Source organism: Dipteris shenzhenensis, chromosome 13 (assembly GCF_047967505.1).
Source record: "Dipteris shenzhenensis isolate YYH24624 ecotype China chromosome 13, Dip_SZ_1.0, whole genome shotgun sequence".
In the NCBI taxonomy this organism is placed as follows: domain Eukaryota; kingdom Viridiplantae; phylum Streptophyta; class Polypodiopsida; order Gleicheniales; family Dipteridaceae; genus Dipteris; species Dipteris shenzhenensis.
Window position 1 is genome coordinate 19,528,780 of NC_141608.1, and position 14,505 is coordinate 19,543,284.

The window sequence follows — 14,505 nt, forward strand, 5'->3', positions numbered from 1 at the left end:
GCCATAGTCTCTGCATCAAAATTCATCTTCTGAGCTTGAAGTTGGCTGAAAATAATATTGAATTCATTCAAGTGAGAAGCAATGGAGACCCCTTCCTTCATCTGTAGCTCAAACAACCTCTTCATGAGGTAAAATTTATTAGAGGTAATTTCCTTCTCATAAGTGGCACATAGTTTCTCCCACAAATCTTCCATAGTCTGCTCATTTACTACTGTGAAATAAATTGACTCTGCAAGATTAAGTCTAATAGTAGACTTTGCTAATGCATCCAACTCATTCCAATCATCCTCAGACATATTTGCAAGCTTAGCTTCAATCCCTGCCAAGGGTTTAATGTGCTTCTTTTGAATAAGCACATCCCTTATCTGTTCTTTCCACAAAGAAAAGTTTGTCCCATCAAACTTTTTAATGTTGAAAAACTCCTTTTCAGACATGGAAGAGGATACCATGATGCAAGTAAAGCAAAATCCCAAATGCTAGTGCCTATAAGAGAGAATCACACCAAATACCAGGTGCACCCCAATGTGTATGCCACAATCGACTAAAATATCACCAAAAGTCAAAGCTCAAAGCATCAAAAGATGTAGCTGACTCATTTGCATGTACTATGCATCCATATGAGCAAATCAGGCCCAAAAGAAAATGCCAACTGCAATGGCAATCCAAAATGCCAATAAGTGCCAAATGGCTCAAGCATAAACACTGTCCATGGGTATATGCATCAATAATATCTCATCCAAGAGAGCATAACACTATCAGTGCATCACCTGCAATGTGTCAAAATCTGTCCCTCATTACAATATAGCATCCATGTGCAAAGCATCCATAAAAATAGCATCCCACAAGGCAATCTGGGCCTATCAGCACATCCAATAAGGATTGCAATGCATCCAAATAACCTATAAATCATCCACTGCAACCCAATGCACACCACAAATGAGTGCACATGGCTTAGACTGCAACCAGAGTGATTTGCATAAGGTATGCTCAAGAAATCATGGTCCCACGGCAAAGACCGCTACTGAAAATAGAACCTGAGATGCCTCAAAATATGGGCACCATTGCATAATTAGACTTAGCAAGAAAATCTACAAATATCTCTCTTCTGCTAGAACTCCAAAATCCCAACCGATGAGTGAGAAATGGGAGTCAACACTTATCCACTGCCATGTGGCATAAATCTAAGGTTTCAAAACCTTAGAATGAAAAATGCATAACAAAAAGATGAAATCGAATACACAGAGATCTATAACTCTGAAAATACTCCACCGAATCGCACAAGAACTAATAGGTAGGGGTTTTTAGGCGTCTGAAATGCAATGGGATAGACGGTTTTGGAAACCGTGGTCTCAATCACTGAGTCCAACACACGGACTGAAAAACGTTTTTGGAAACAGAACTGTTTGTAAACTCCATTGGAGTGCGAATGATGAGCAACATAGAAGTTTTAGACCTCCTGAGTCCATTGGAACTGACAGATCTGCAAATGGTTGCTCCAAACTTGAGTTCCAACACCTGGGCAAAAAAACGCAAAAACTGACACATTGAGTCAGAAATCCAATGAAATGATCCCAGATTCAAGAATGAAGGTGTTTCCAAGCTCCTGAAGTGAAGTGGACACCAAAAGCAAGTAATAGTTGCTTCTACAAGTCAATACGGAGTCTCTGTCATCGAATGAAACAGGGAAAAGCTCAAAAAACGACTTTTTCTTTGAAAACACTTAACAGGCTCTCAAAACCACTTCGCAAAGCCAAAGTGACTTTTCCAAAGGTTCCTCCAAGGTCTCTACACACACGGATGCAAGTAAAGTCACCCACACAGCTTCCCACAGAGCTTCTCCTTTCTCCCACAGAGCTGCTAAGCTTCCAGGCATTCACGCATGCTCAGCTAAGTCACCTGGGTTCTGATACCAGTTGAGAGTGCTCTCAACGGAAGCAAGAACGGAAGAGGGAGAGAGAGACAAAGAGCCACACAAGTTTTGGTGGGTGCAGAACCACCCTAATCTTCTTTTTCATTCATTTATATATGTGTTTGAGTATTGTACATAACCGGGGTAAAGGCACAGTGACCTTTAACCCCCACAACTGTATCCCAGAACACTTGGTAAAATTCCATTGGGAGTCCATCCTCTCGATGTGTCTTCCCTTTTGCCATAATGTTAATTGCTCCTTTTAATTCTTCAAGTGTAAGGTCCCTATCTAGGTACTGGCAATCAAAGGCGGAGACCTGTTGATTCTAGTATGTCGACAATGTTCTCTAGATCTAAGCTTTTTAGTTGATAGGATCTCGGCCTCTCCAAGAATGGTTTGGAAGTGGGTCAAGACTAGATCCATGATCTCATTCAAATCTTGCACGAGCCTCCCATTTTTGTAAGGTGTATAGAGATTCCTTAGCGTATTTCTTTCAGAGACTTTCGAACATTTCATCATTGGCTCTGTCACTTTTTCCTACCCACTCTTGTGTAGATTCTACCTATCTTCCTTCAATTTTTGCCTCAGCTTTCAAGTTATTTCTTGCATCTCTTAGCTGTATCTGTCCGTGAGGTGAACTATCATCCTCAAGCCTCTTTACGTCATCTTCTAGTGCTTGCCGCCTCTTGAGCCTGGCTTTGGATCTTCACTGAATGGACTTCAAGAAGTAACCTATGCGCTTTGTGGCCCTCATGCATTTGTCTGTCGTGTTGGTCATTCCACCAAACGCCTTTTGCCAAATTCTTACAATTTTGCTTTGTATATACAGTAGCTAGAAGAAGAATGGGTTCGCTTTGAACCAGGATCGGTCAGAGCCTCCTCCCTTCATTCTTTTCTAGGGAAATTAGCACCGGTTTATGGTCAGAGAAGGGGAGGGACAATAAAGCGCTAGCCTTATGGCAAAGAGCGTCATCCAAGGAAGTAAGCTCTGCCCATTCGAGCTTTTCTACATTTTTGTCCTAGTTGGTTTGTTAACCCATGTGAAAGTAGTATCTTTTGATGTGTCAACCAAGAAGGCTTGATATTTTAGGTTGTTCTAAGCTATCAATTCTCTCCCTCTTAGTACATTACCAAGCCTGTTCCATCTATCTCTTCTACTTTCAACCATGTTGAAATCCCCCAAGAGGATAGTGTTGTCTTATAGAAAGTTTTCATCCCGCATGAGTCCTCTATCTGTAATGGCATTTGGGCCATAGGTTGAGAAGACGAGGAAGACTTGGCATGCTAGGCCGGGGGCATGAAGTCAATACCTATTCCATTTTGACCAAAGGTGGTTAAAACCCCTCCTACAGCCTACGATAGGTGCTTGGCATGTGAAGAGAGTGGGAGAGAAGTAAGGAGTCTCACTTGTAGCTTTCTCACATACACAATGGGGGAATACACACAAAGGTGGAGGCTGAAAACAGTTTTCCTCTTCTTAGTTGTGAAAGCCAAAAGAACTCTCTCTTAGTACAAAAGGAATAGATGAACTCTATATGTGGGTCTCAAACCAAACTCAGCTAACCTAGGTGGCATACTAACTGAGCCACTAACTAGAGTACGTAAAGATAGCTGTCATCTAGCTATTATTCATGGGCGGTGTACCAACCGCATCTGCAGCTAATAAGTCGGTGACATAAATGCACAATGGTCACCCTGGCATATCACGAGTGGAGCTCGATATCTCAACACTCCCCCTTGAGCTCAATCCCAATTCCTACACACCAAGCAGGTCTCTGAACTTGCGTAGCTTCTCTGCACCCAATGCCTTCGTGAATATGTCAGCTACTTGATCCTCTATGCTGACATAAACCAGATCAATAAAACCTACTAGAACCTTCTCCCGCACATAGTGATAATGCAACTCAATGTGCTTTGTTCTAGCATGATAAACTGGGTTATTTGCCAAGTGTATACTCCTCATGTTGTCACAATAAATGACAACTGGCCCATCTGTAGACTGATGCACATCATAAAGTAGCTTACACAACCAAGCTACCTCACATGCAACCATTGCTGCACCCCTGTACTCAGACTCTATACTCGACAAGGCAACTATACGCTGTTTCTTGTTGCTCCAAGTGACTGCAGCACTCCAAAAGAGAACACATATCCACTGGTAGATTGTCTATCAGAAATACTACCAGCCCAATCAGCATCAGTGTATCCATGCAACTATATTTGAACCCCAGTCTATTCAAGGTCACAGAAACTAAATCATCATCTTCCACTAGCGACCCAATGGAAGCAAGTGCATCTATAATCTTCTTCACCTTCATGTGGTAGTCATTGATGCTCATATTTTCTCTCTGCACATTATGCAAGTCCTGCTTGAGCTACATTTTCCTGGCTTGCGTATTTGTGCTATACATTTTTGTCAAAGTATCCCATTCTTCCTTTGGTGTGCTTGCATCCTGAATATGCACAATCATAGAATCTGAAATACCGATAGAGAGCCAGTACATAACTTTCCTAGCTCTCTCATGCTAGCCTTTAAATGCAAATTTTGTCATAAGTTATGATAGAATTCGATAACATCATCAAATTTTGTCATAACAATGACATAAATAGTAAAACGGTTGTAACTTTTGAACCAGGACTCCATTTTTTAGCTCATAATTTAGAGCACAAGTGGCTCTACAATTATGTTTAGGCATTTTTCTCAAACTTGAATCTGAACTCCCTCCAAAATTGGGTGCAATGTAAGGGGGGATTGTCTACTACAAAATTCCTTATAGAAAGAAATTCCATCTAACCAAAACATATACCCTGCTAGCACCAAATAATAATCCTAGCATAGATATAGATCTAATTTCCCACATTCAAATCATATTATGGCTAATTGCTATTTTGTTTCAACTTATGACATAACTTGATACCGGATCTTCACCATTACAGCTTGACACAACCTTTCAAGTCATTACTTACCTATATTGAGTCAAGGCATATCCTCTGGACACAACAGATTGTCATGGTTGGCATTGTTCACTTCCATGACGCTATCAGAGGAGGCACATGACCAAAATGTTGGTTTGCACACACATTGAGATTGCTTGAGCAAACAGGGTTACACATGGATAGGCTTCCTTCCTCCCAGTACAACACTGATGCGTTGTTTTCCCCTCTTCGGTATCATGAGGTCAACCAGGGCATATGTGAGGATCTCCTTTAGCTACACACATTTTGGACTTGGTTGGAACCATATGAGCTTAACTTGGCTTCTATAGAGATCATTGCCTACATATCTCAGATGCCAGGTTCATTGATCCACCAGGATATACATGGATTCATTTACCCCATTCATTGAGATCTCCATTGGGAAGTTCTGGGTCTCTTCACATAGACTCCATATTGAGAGTGGTCGGGTAGAGGGTCTACCCTTTGTGTGGCCTACATGAGGTTGAGTCGAAGGAACATTTCATCTTTAGATGCTAGGTTTATTATGAGATTAGAGGATGATTTTATTGTCTATTCAAAGATAGCTCCTCGAGATATTATCCCAATTTCTCTCTTTTCTAGATCAAAGGTGTCTAGTTGTATTCATTCATGAGGCAGTTAGGTATCCTGTGTAAGAAAATAGTACGCAGCGGAAGATAACAACAAAACGCAAGTACACGATGGAAAGCTGGAGAGAATACAAAAATTCTGATATACCAAACTGCTGATACAACTGATGGTTGGCTGTCCACCCGTGCGCTCTACAGACAGAGCTTCGATGGTGATCTAGACAGATGCTGGATGGAGGACTATGAGCGTGAAGAACTGGTGATCTGATGATAGGGGGTGGCCACTTATATAGTGTAAGTGGTTGACGGTCGGCCTTGTAATAGGCAGTCGGCCTAATAGACAGTCGGCCTGGAAGACCAACTGACCCTTCAGAAAACATGCCGGCGGGCAGATGAAGGATCGCGCATAGGTCATACCGTCGGGCTTGGGGCTACCGACAGCCCCCGGACCCTGCCGCTGGGGGCTTTGCCCCCAGACCCCCACCGGGGGCCTGCGCCCCCCGGACCCCCTGCTATCAGGGGGGCTATCGCCCCCCCGAACCCCGCCTTTTTGCAGACGGGTATCTACTCTTGGCTCCTAAGCCGTCTCATAACCATCTGGTCTACTCTAAAACCCCTTCCAGTGTCTAAACTGGGGATCCCTCCCAATATCTGATACCCATCATGGCTTCTCCTCATATGGGGGCCTTACAACATTGGGTACACAGAATATTGGTGGGTTACATGAGAGGTGGACATTTGAGCTAACTCTAACATCCTGAGATAGAAGGAGCATACTCTAGTAGACTCTTCTCAGAGCATGATCAAGGAGTTCTTCTAGTCGAACCACATAGACTCCTCTCCTACAAGCCATAAGCATGATTGAGACCCAAAGCCAGTGACACTGTAGCTCAGGCAAAGGGTTGATGCATAAATTACACTCGGGGACATTGTTTCGGGTGGGAGCATGACTAGCTAGGGTGAACTGTCACCCTTGTTAGATGTAGAGACGTGACCACGAGATAGCGCAAGATTGCATGCACAGGGAGATGATAGCACTCTATATTTGATTTCATGCTATCGCTCTATCACACTTGACGATGAGTGACCACAATGACTTTGGAGCATGTTTTACTTTGTATTATGGTGACAATCATGTTGATGATGGTGTTGATGATACTAATGTTGTGGATGACTACTATTTTGTTATGTAGGATATAGTTTTTTGTTTTGTATGGGTATGGATGCTCGTTTGTAGCTCCACCCTTTTCAGCTGGCCTAACCAGGTTTCTCACACTGGTCTCATAGACCCATAGGTCTTCCAAAGACTTTGATAAACATTCTTTCTTTCTAGTATAGTACACATCAAAGGATCTTAGTGAGACCTTTGCCTCCACCCTAAGCATGTGTCACTTTGATATTGTGCTTTGTCTCATAGGTGGGAAAGCCCTTTTGAAGGTGTTAATACATCTCTCTCTCTCTCTCTCTCTCTCTCTCTCTCTCTCAGACACATTAGGACCCAGAACCAACAGGATGGACCCCCCCAAACCTGATAAATGGTTGAACTTCTCTCCTACACATTAAAACTTCATAGCATTCAATGTTGACCACTTATCCAGAGTATCAATATTAGAGGAGACATTACACAAGCAATCAAGCGAACAAGTCCTCTAAGAAGAAATTAAGCTTGCATTGTTTCAATATTTTCCCCATTAATTCTCTTGAATGGATAATTTCTCTTATCTTTCACTTGGATTTAATAGTATCTTGAGAATCTTAATGGCAAATATTTCTTGACGATCAAAACATTCTATGCTACCTTTTACCACCTTTCTATATGAGCCTTCACCCACTGAATAATTGGTCTCTTGCACATGCATTTGATCCTTCTCCAAGAAGAATAGGAATGGCACATTTGATCCTTTAGGATTGGCGTATTCACAGAAGCAATGGAATTTTTAATGCTTCTCTTCAATTTCATAGGGCCTCTCCACATTGATGAGAACCAATCAATGAACTCAAGTTTTTTTCCATGCTTTGGACTTAATGTTCCTATCCATTTGGTGGAGCCGCTTTAACATGGCCTAGTTTTGTGCAAATGCTAATACAAAAACTATCAAGGAGCTCATAATTCATCTTCGATCATTGATCTTCATTTTGCAAATCGCTTCTAGAAGATTTGCAAAAATTCTATTCATTCCTTCCTTTCCCAAATCAAAATATGTTTCCACCTCCTCATGGTCTTTAGACAACAATGTTTTCAAAAGACATTTTGACAATAATTTTTGTACTCCTTTTCCAAATTACATTCTTTTTTAGGAGCCTTGATCTCATCCATCCTATCTCCGGTATATAACAATTAACTAAGCTTAAATAACTCTCTCTCTCTCTCTCTCACATTCTCTTACATTAGCATCATGATAAGTAAATTAAAAGAACTATATAGATAGAAGTTGGAAAAGTGGCGCATTAAGAGAGACATGGAATAGGGACTTATATCACAAATATAATGTTTAAGAGAATGGTTTACTCTTGGAAAGCAAGTCTGCGAGTCCTTGTTCCACAATCATGATGGATAATATTGAAGAACAAGGCAAGTACTAAACCTGAACTACATTGTAAATATGAGGGATTAGCAAGCATAACTTCAATGATTTTCACAAGCATTTTTCTAGGGCAATCATAGACCATGTCAAAGGACTAGAGTGCTCTTAAGGCTAGCTTGCACAAATTATACATCTTTGATGACAAGAATTGACTTTCAAAAACATTTCGATAGGGGAATCACAGACCATATCAAAAGAATAGTCCTAAGGCTAGATTGCACAAATACATCTTCGATGACATGGATTGACTTTCACAAGATTTTTGCCAGGGGAATTGTAGACCATGCAAAAGACTGGAGTGCTCCTGTGGATAGATTGCACAAATACATCTCCAATGATATGAATTGGATTTCACAAGCATTCTTCTAGGGGAATCATAGACCATGTTAAAATACTAGAGTGCTCTTGAGGCTAGATTGCATAAATACATTTTTGATGACATGAATTGATTTTCACAAACATTCTACTAGGAGTGTGTGTGAGGGGTGAGTTTTTTGAGTGAGGTTTGAAGCGAGCTTTTTTTGGCAACCCACTATTTCTTATTCCACCTATTCCAGTTAGTCCTCTCTCTCTCTCTCTCTCTCTCTCTCTCTCTCTCTCTCTCTCTCTCTCTCTCTCTCTCTCTCTCTCTCTCTCTCTCTCTCTCTCTCTCTCTCTCTCTCTCTCTCTCTCTCTCTCTCTCTCTCGCTTTCTCTTTGTGACATATCTCTCAACTATTCAAGGTCCACCTGTGTCCAACACTTGGATACTAGGATATGCCTTTGAGGCATCTTGGGATTGTTCCTACCATATTAAAAATGCTCTCTCTCATTTCTCTAGAGTGTCAAAATTTTAGCAGGAATAATCATTGCATTTCTATTCAGCTCCATAGTGTGTGATAGTTTTGAGTACAAGTGAGAGTCTTATTTCAACTTTAAATCGTGAAACTCTTGGCTAATATTCTTATGTTTTTGGCAATATATTGTCTTCCTTGGAGGTTGGCATGATGTGGTTTTTTCTTGAGGATGTAGTCAATTGGTGGGGTTTTTTGTGGTAGTGTGATGGCTTCGGAATTTTTAAAGACTTGGCACTTCAAGGGTGATACCCCTTTGTGTTTGGAGGCATTGTTTTGGGTTTCATAATACTTGGAAATGTATTATTACTTTTTAATGGTAGGATGAAATAAATGCACATGTTTTCCCAACCCTCTGTGTGTGTGTGTGTAAAACTCTCTCTCTCTCTCTCTCTCTCTCTCTCTCTCTGACATCTCTCTCAGCTATTCATGGTTGAGTCCACCTAGGTTTAATACTTGGATCGTGGGATATGCCTTTGAGGCATCTTGGGATTGTTTCTACCACATCAAAACCTCTCTCTCTCTCTCACTCACTCATCACTCTTTTTGTGTGTGTGTGTGTGTGCGCGCGCATGAGTGCATATAATTCTCTCAACCCCCCTCCCTCCCTCCCTCTCTCCCTCTCTCTCTCTCTCTCTCTCTATCTATCTATTTATCTCACTCTCTCTCTATCTCTCTCTCTCTCTCTCTTTGGTCTTTAGCAATTGTACATGGCATGTGCTTTGTAAACTTGAAAGGCTTGCATTCTATTTTTGCATGATGGGTTTTGCAATCTTTGGCCAATTAACAATCATGGTTTAAGGTTTGTGCTCTAGTTTTGTGTAAGAAGAAGAAATCATTAAGAACAACAATACTTCTACGAAAGAAGAACAAGTAATGCATTCAAGTCCATGCTAGTCACACATTTTTTTGGTGAATCGAACCCAACATTACAAAGGACACAATATTCCAAATTTCTCCACGATATTGGTGTATGATACATAATTGCGCGTGGAATTATGTTCCAAGGAAAAAAGCAAATAAATAGTTTTGCTACATATTTGGGGTTTTGGGAAATGTTCTCTTGGTGCCAAAAATGACTTGCAAATTGTCATTTGAAAGCATGGGTTAGTGTATGAACACGTTCACATTGGCATCCATCCCAAACACGTAGAGCTACACAAAATACAAATGCTTGCATGCAAGGAATGCCTTCCTCTCCATCACTCAATCCATGAAATCCCGACAACTACATGCTGGGTTCTTCGCAACATCGACATTATAACTTTCCCCCATCACTCTAGAGTTTTCAGTATCTATCTTGAAAACTTCATGTTTCAAGGCTTTTAATACTGTGTGGTCCTTTACTGTTGCTTCTAGAGCAAGGTTGGAATTGATCCTTGTAGCTGCAGCTTCTGAGACTCCCGATCGATATCTTGGTGTAGATGCATTCAAATAACACTCTATCGATGCCTTGTGTCGAACACATCCTCTCATCTCTAGGGAGTTTATCTGATTCTCAGTGAGATTTATTCCACGAGCTACTGGCCATACTTGCGGAACTCTGGCTAGGGATTTTTTATTGAGGAGCATATATTCCAAGTATGGTGCATGTGGTCATTGCAGAACCACATGTATTGCCTTATGACACCCTCCACCATCCTCAACATTGCTGCAGGGGTTGGGCTTTTCCCTTGCTGAGCTCACCTTGCAAGGTTCTCTGCACTAGGGTCGGCGGCACCATGGTACTTCCCTCTAATGAATGCATGTCTCTTGATGCTTTGCAACAACGCATTGGACAAGTCACTGACACACACATCATACAGATTCAACGTCCCCTTGAATCCTTCGACAACAACCAACTTGCATGTACAGGCTCAGCAAGATTTGTTGTAGGCACATGTGATATGTCCTCCGCATCCTATCAAGAGTGAAGTACAGTGAGTGGTTTGTTTGCAAAATTTGGTGGGAAAATAAAATTTTGTATTTATGAATGGATATTCACACCAACAAAGTGCTTATGCCAACGCGGATATCAAACATGCCACCAACTCAGCCAACAATCCATCACAGGGATGTTCGAATTAGAAACCTTCCTTGTGGCCCACCAAGCCTGAATGTACCTTTGTTGTGTTGTTGCATCCTCCTCTGTTGATGCACACCTCCACAATCGGCACAAGGATTTGTGCTCGTCTCGGAAGCTCGTATGCATGTACTAGGAGGTGTGGATTTGTAGGCTTTGCTCCAAATGGAAAAGGAAAGACCTTTCTTGGCCACGCATCACGTTCTATGGTCCATTATTAAATACTGCTCATATTATCTTCCAGTTTGTGCCAGCCTTGTCTGTCATGAAGCCTTTAAAGCCGGTAGTGGGGTGCCCACACTTCTCCATGGCATCATTTAGCTTCGACCAGAAAATGATCTGAGCCTCGATGTCCTCCTCTTTCATCTTGCACATGACAGCAGTCATCAACTCTTGGACGCTGCATCATACAACTAAAGTTAGGCATAAGCATCATCCTTTCGGTGCTAGAGGGAATGTAGGAATACTAGCATTTGTTTGCCTTACCTCAGATCATATACATGAGCAGCCATCGTTGTCCACCCATATATGTGCCGTACATGGTTAAAACATATCCAACTATTTCGTAGATCTCCACCACCAGTGTGGCGCATGCGATACTAGATCTACCCTCGAACTAGGCCCTGTTGTCGACATCTTGAATATAAAGCATCTACTTTCATCATCGACTACTTGAATGGGGAAGACGCTCCCATGGAAAAATCTATAATCACATCTTTGCTTCAGCTTCTAGAGCCTGGTCTCTATGCCTTCATCACTTTCAGCGCAAGCACCACATACCATATGCTTGAACCTGAGGCAAGTTGTCCATTTGACTATGCATTATGTTGCTTTTGTGTGTAGTAGTTGCCATTGGGTTGGCCTTGTATGGTGTGCCTTTGGACAAGAGGCTCCAACTCCTCAAGCATTGCCATCAACTCATTATCCATAAGGGAGATGCCCGAGTCACGAATGAGGACACTTGAGACTATTTTTTTTGCGACTACCATTTGTAGGTGTCTAGGACCTGCTGCACTAAAGTCTTTCATCATCTCTTTGACTGTGCACCTAAGGTCTTGTCCATGGGCTCTACAAGTACCTGTTTGCACCTCGTGATTATGCGCGCCCACGTGGAAAAAGAGTCTTGTCATTTTGGGCCCTGCCATCATGTAGTACGCCACACATTCACATTGTTTCAAAAGAATGGGGGACCTTTTGCAAAAGAAACAGGCCAAGTTTTTCAAGCCAGCAGTAGAGACATTCCAACAGTTGAAATGTTGTTGTTCATTTTTCTGACACCAAACGAGAGAAGATTATAACATGCAATTAAAGAGCCATAGTCAACGTTCTCTAACTCAATTTCTCGACAATGGGTGTGCCAGGGACCAGCCTATCCATGCAGTGCGGTTCGACAATCCGTTAATCGACCTGTTGGAACAAAGAGGGTTTGTACACTCTAGTTTCCAGCCCACACACCTACTACGATGAATATTGCTAGGAAATGTCATGTTACAGGGATGCAAGTCATTATGTAGAAGGTCTTTTCCATGTATAGATTTAGAGTCCCCATTAGAGTGCTAGCTAGATTATAGATTGAGCACACATACGTGATAAATGGTGAACTCCTCTCCTACACACTTTGAGTTATCTGAAGTATCAAGCTTGGAGGAGACATCAGACGAGCAACCATGCAAATAAGTCCTCTGTGAAGAAATTGGGCTTGCATTGTTTCTATATTTGCCCCCATTAATTCTCTTGAATAAATCGTTTCTCTTCTCTTTCACTTGGACTTAATAGTACCTTGAGAATCTAAATGGCTAATATTTCTTGAGGATCAAAACATTCTACACCAATAATGTTATGTTTTACCGCCTTTCCATACGAGCCTTCACCCACGAAATAATTGGTCTCCTGCACATGAATTTGATCCTTCTCCATGAAGAATAGGGGTGGCACATTTGCTCCTTCAGGATTGACATATTCCACAATAGAAACGGCATTTTATGCTTTTCTCTTCAATTTCATAGAGCCTCTCCACATTGATGAAAACCAATCAATGAACTCCTCATATTTTTTTCCATGTTGTGGACTTAATGTTCCTATCCATTTGGTGGAAATGCTTTTAATACGGCCTCGTTCTATGCAAATGCTAATACAAAAACTATCAAGGAACTCATAATTCATCTTCCATTATTGATCTTGATTTTGCATAATGCAAATCACCCTTGGAACAAGATTTGCAAAAGTCTATTTATTCCTTCCTCCCAAATCAAAATATGTTTCCACCTCCTCATGGCTTTTAGACAACAATGTTGTGAAAAGGCACTTAGAGAATAATTTTCATAGTCCTTTTCCATATTTATATTCAAATAATTTAAGTTTATTAGGAGCCTTGATCTCATCCATCCTCTCTAATTATTTTAATAAATAGTTAACTAAGCTTAAATAATGTGGGGGTTAAAGGCCATTGTGCCTTAACCTCGGTTATGTACAGTACTCAAACTCACACACACATATATATATGGATGACATAAAAAATTAGGGTGTTTTGCACCTCCAAACTTGTGTGGCTCTCTTCTGGCTCTCCTTCTCCCTCACCCTCTTCCATTACGCTTCCATTGAGAGCACTCTAAATTGGTATCAGAGCCAAGGTGGTTTAATTGATGCTTGTGGGCGATCTAGCTAAGCCCATGTATGTGCGTGGAGCCTAGAGTAAGCTTTGCTGCAGCTCTGTGGGAGGATGGAGCAACCTTGTGGGTGCTTGTTTGGGCTACCCAGGTGGTATTAGAACCTTATAAAAGCCTACAAGTGGTTTTTGGAAGTTTCTAAGTGGGTTTTTGCAAGTCTGCAAGTGGTTTTGGAGCAAAAAGACATTTTTTGATGATTCCTCTATTCTTTCAACAAATGGCTGAGAGTTTGGAATGACCTGTAGAGGCAAATATTGCCTTCTTTTGGTGTCCATTACACTTCAGGAGTTTGAAAACCCCTTCATTCTTGAATTTGGGATCATTTCATTGGAATTCTGACTGACTCTCTTTGTTCAACGTTTTCTACCAGTGCATTGGAACTCAAGTTTGAAGCAACCATCCATTTGTCAGTTTCGACGAACTTAAGAGGTCCTAAAACTTCTATGTTGCTCATCAATCGCACTATGGTGGAGTTTACAAATAGATCGCTTTGAAAAAACATTTTTTAATCTATGTGTTGGACCTTATGATTGGGACCACGATTTCCAAAAGTGTCTATTCCATTGTGTTCCAGAGGCCCAAAACTCCTATCTCTTAGCTCTTGCATGATTCCACGAAGATTTGGAGAAGTTTTATCTCTCTAATACATTGAATCATATGTTTCTCTGTCAAAAATCCATTCAAAGGTTCAAACCTTTGATTTTTTTATTACAGGTCAATTGCAAGGGTTGACTCCCCATTTCCCATTCATCGGTTAGGATTTTGGAGTTTCAACAAAAGAGAGATATTTGCAGATTGTCTTATTGAGATTGATCATGCAGTGACACCCACGTTTTGAGCCATATCAGGTTCTATCTTTAGTAGCAGTCATTGTCGTGGGGCCGTGATTTTTGGGACATACTTTA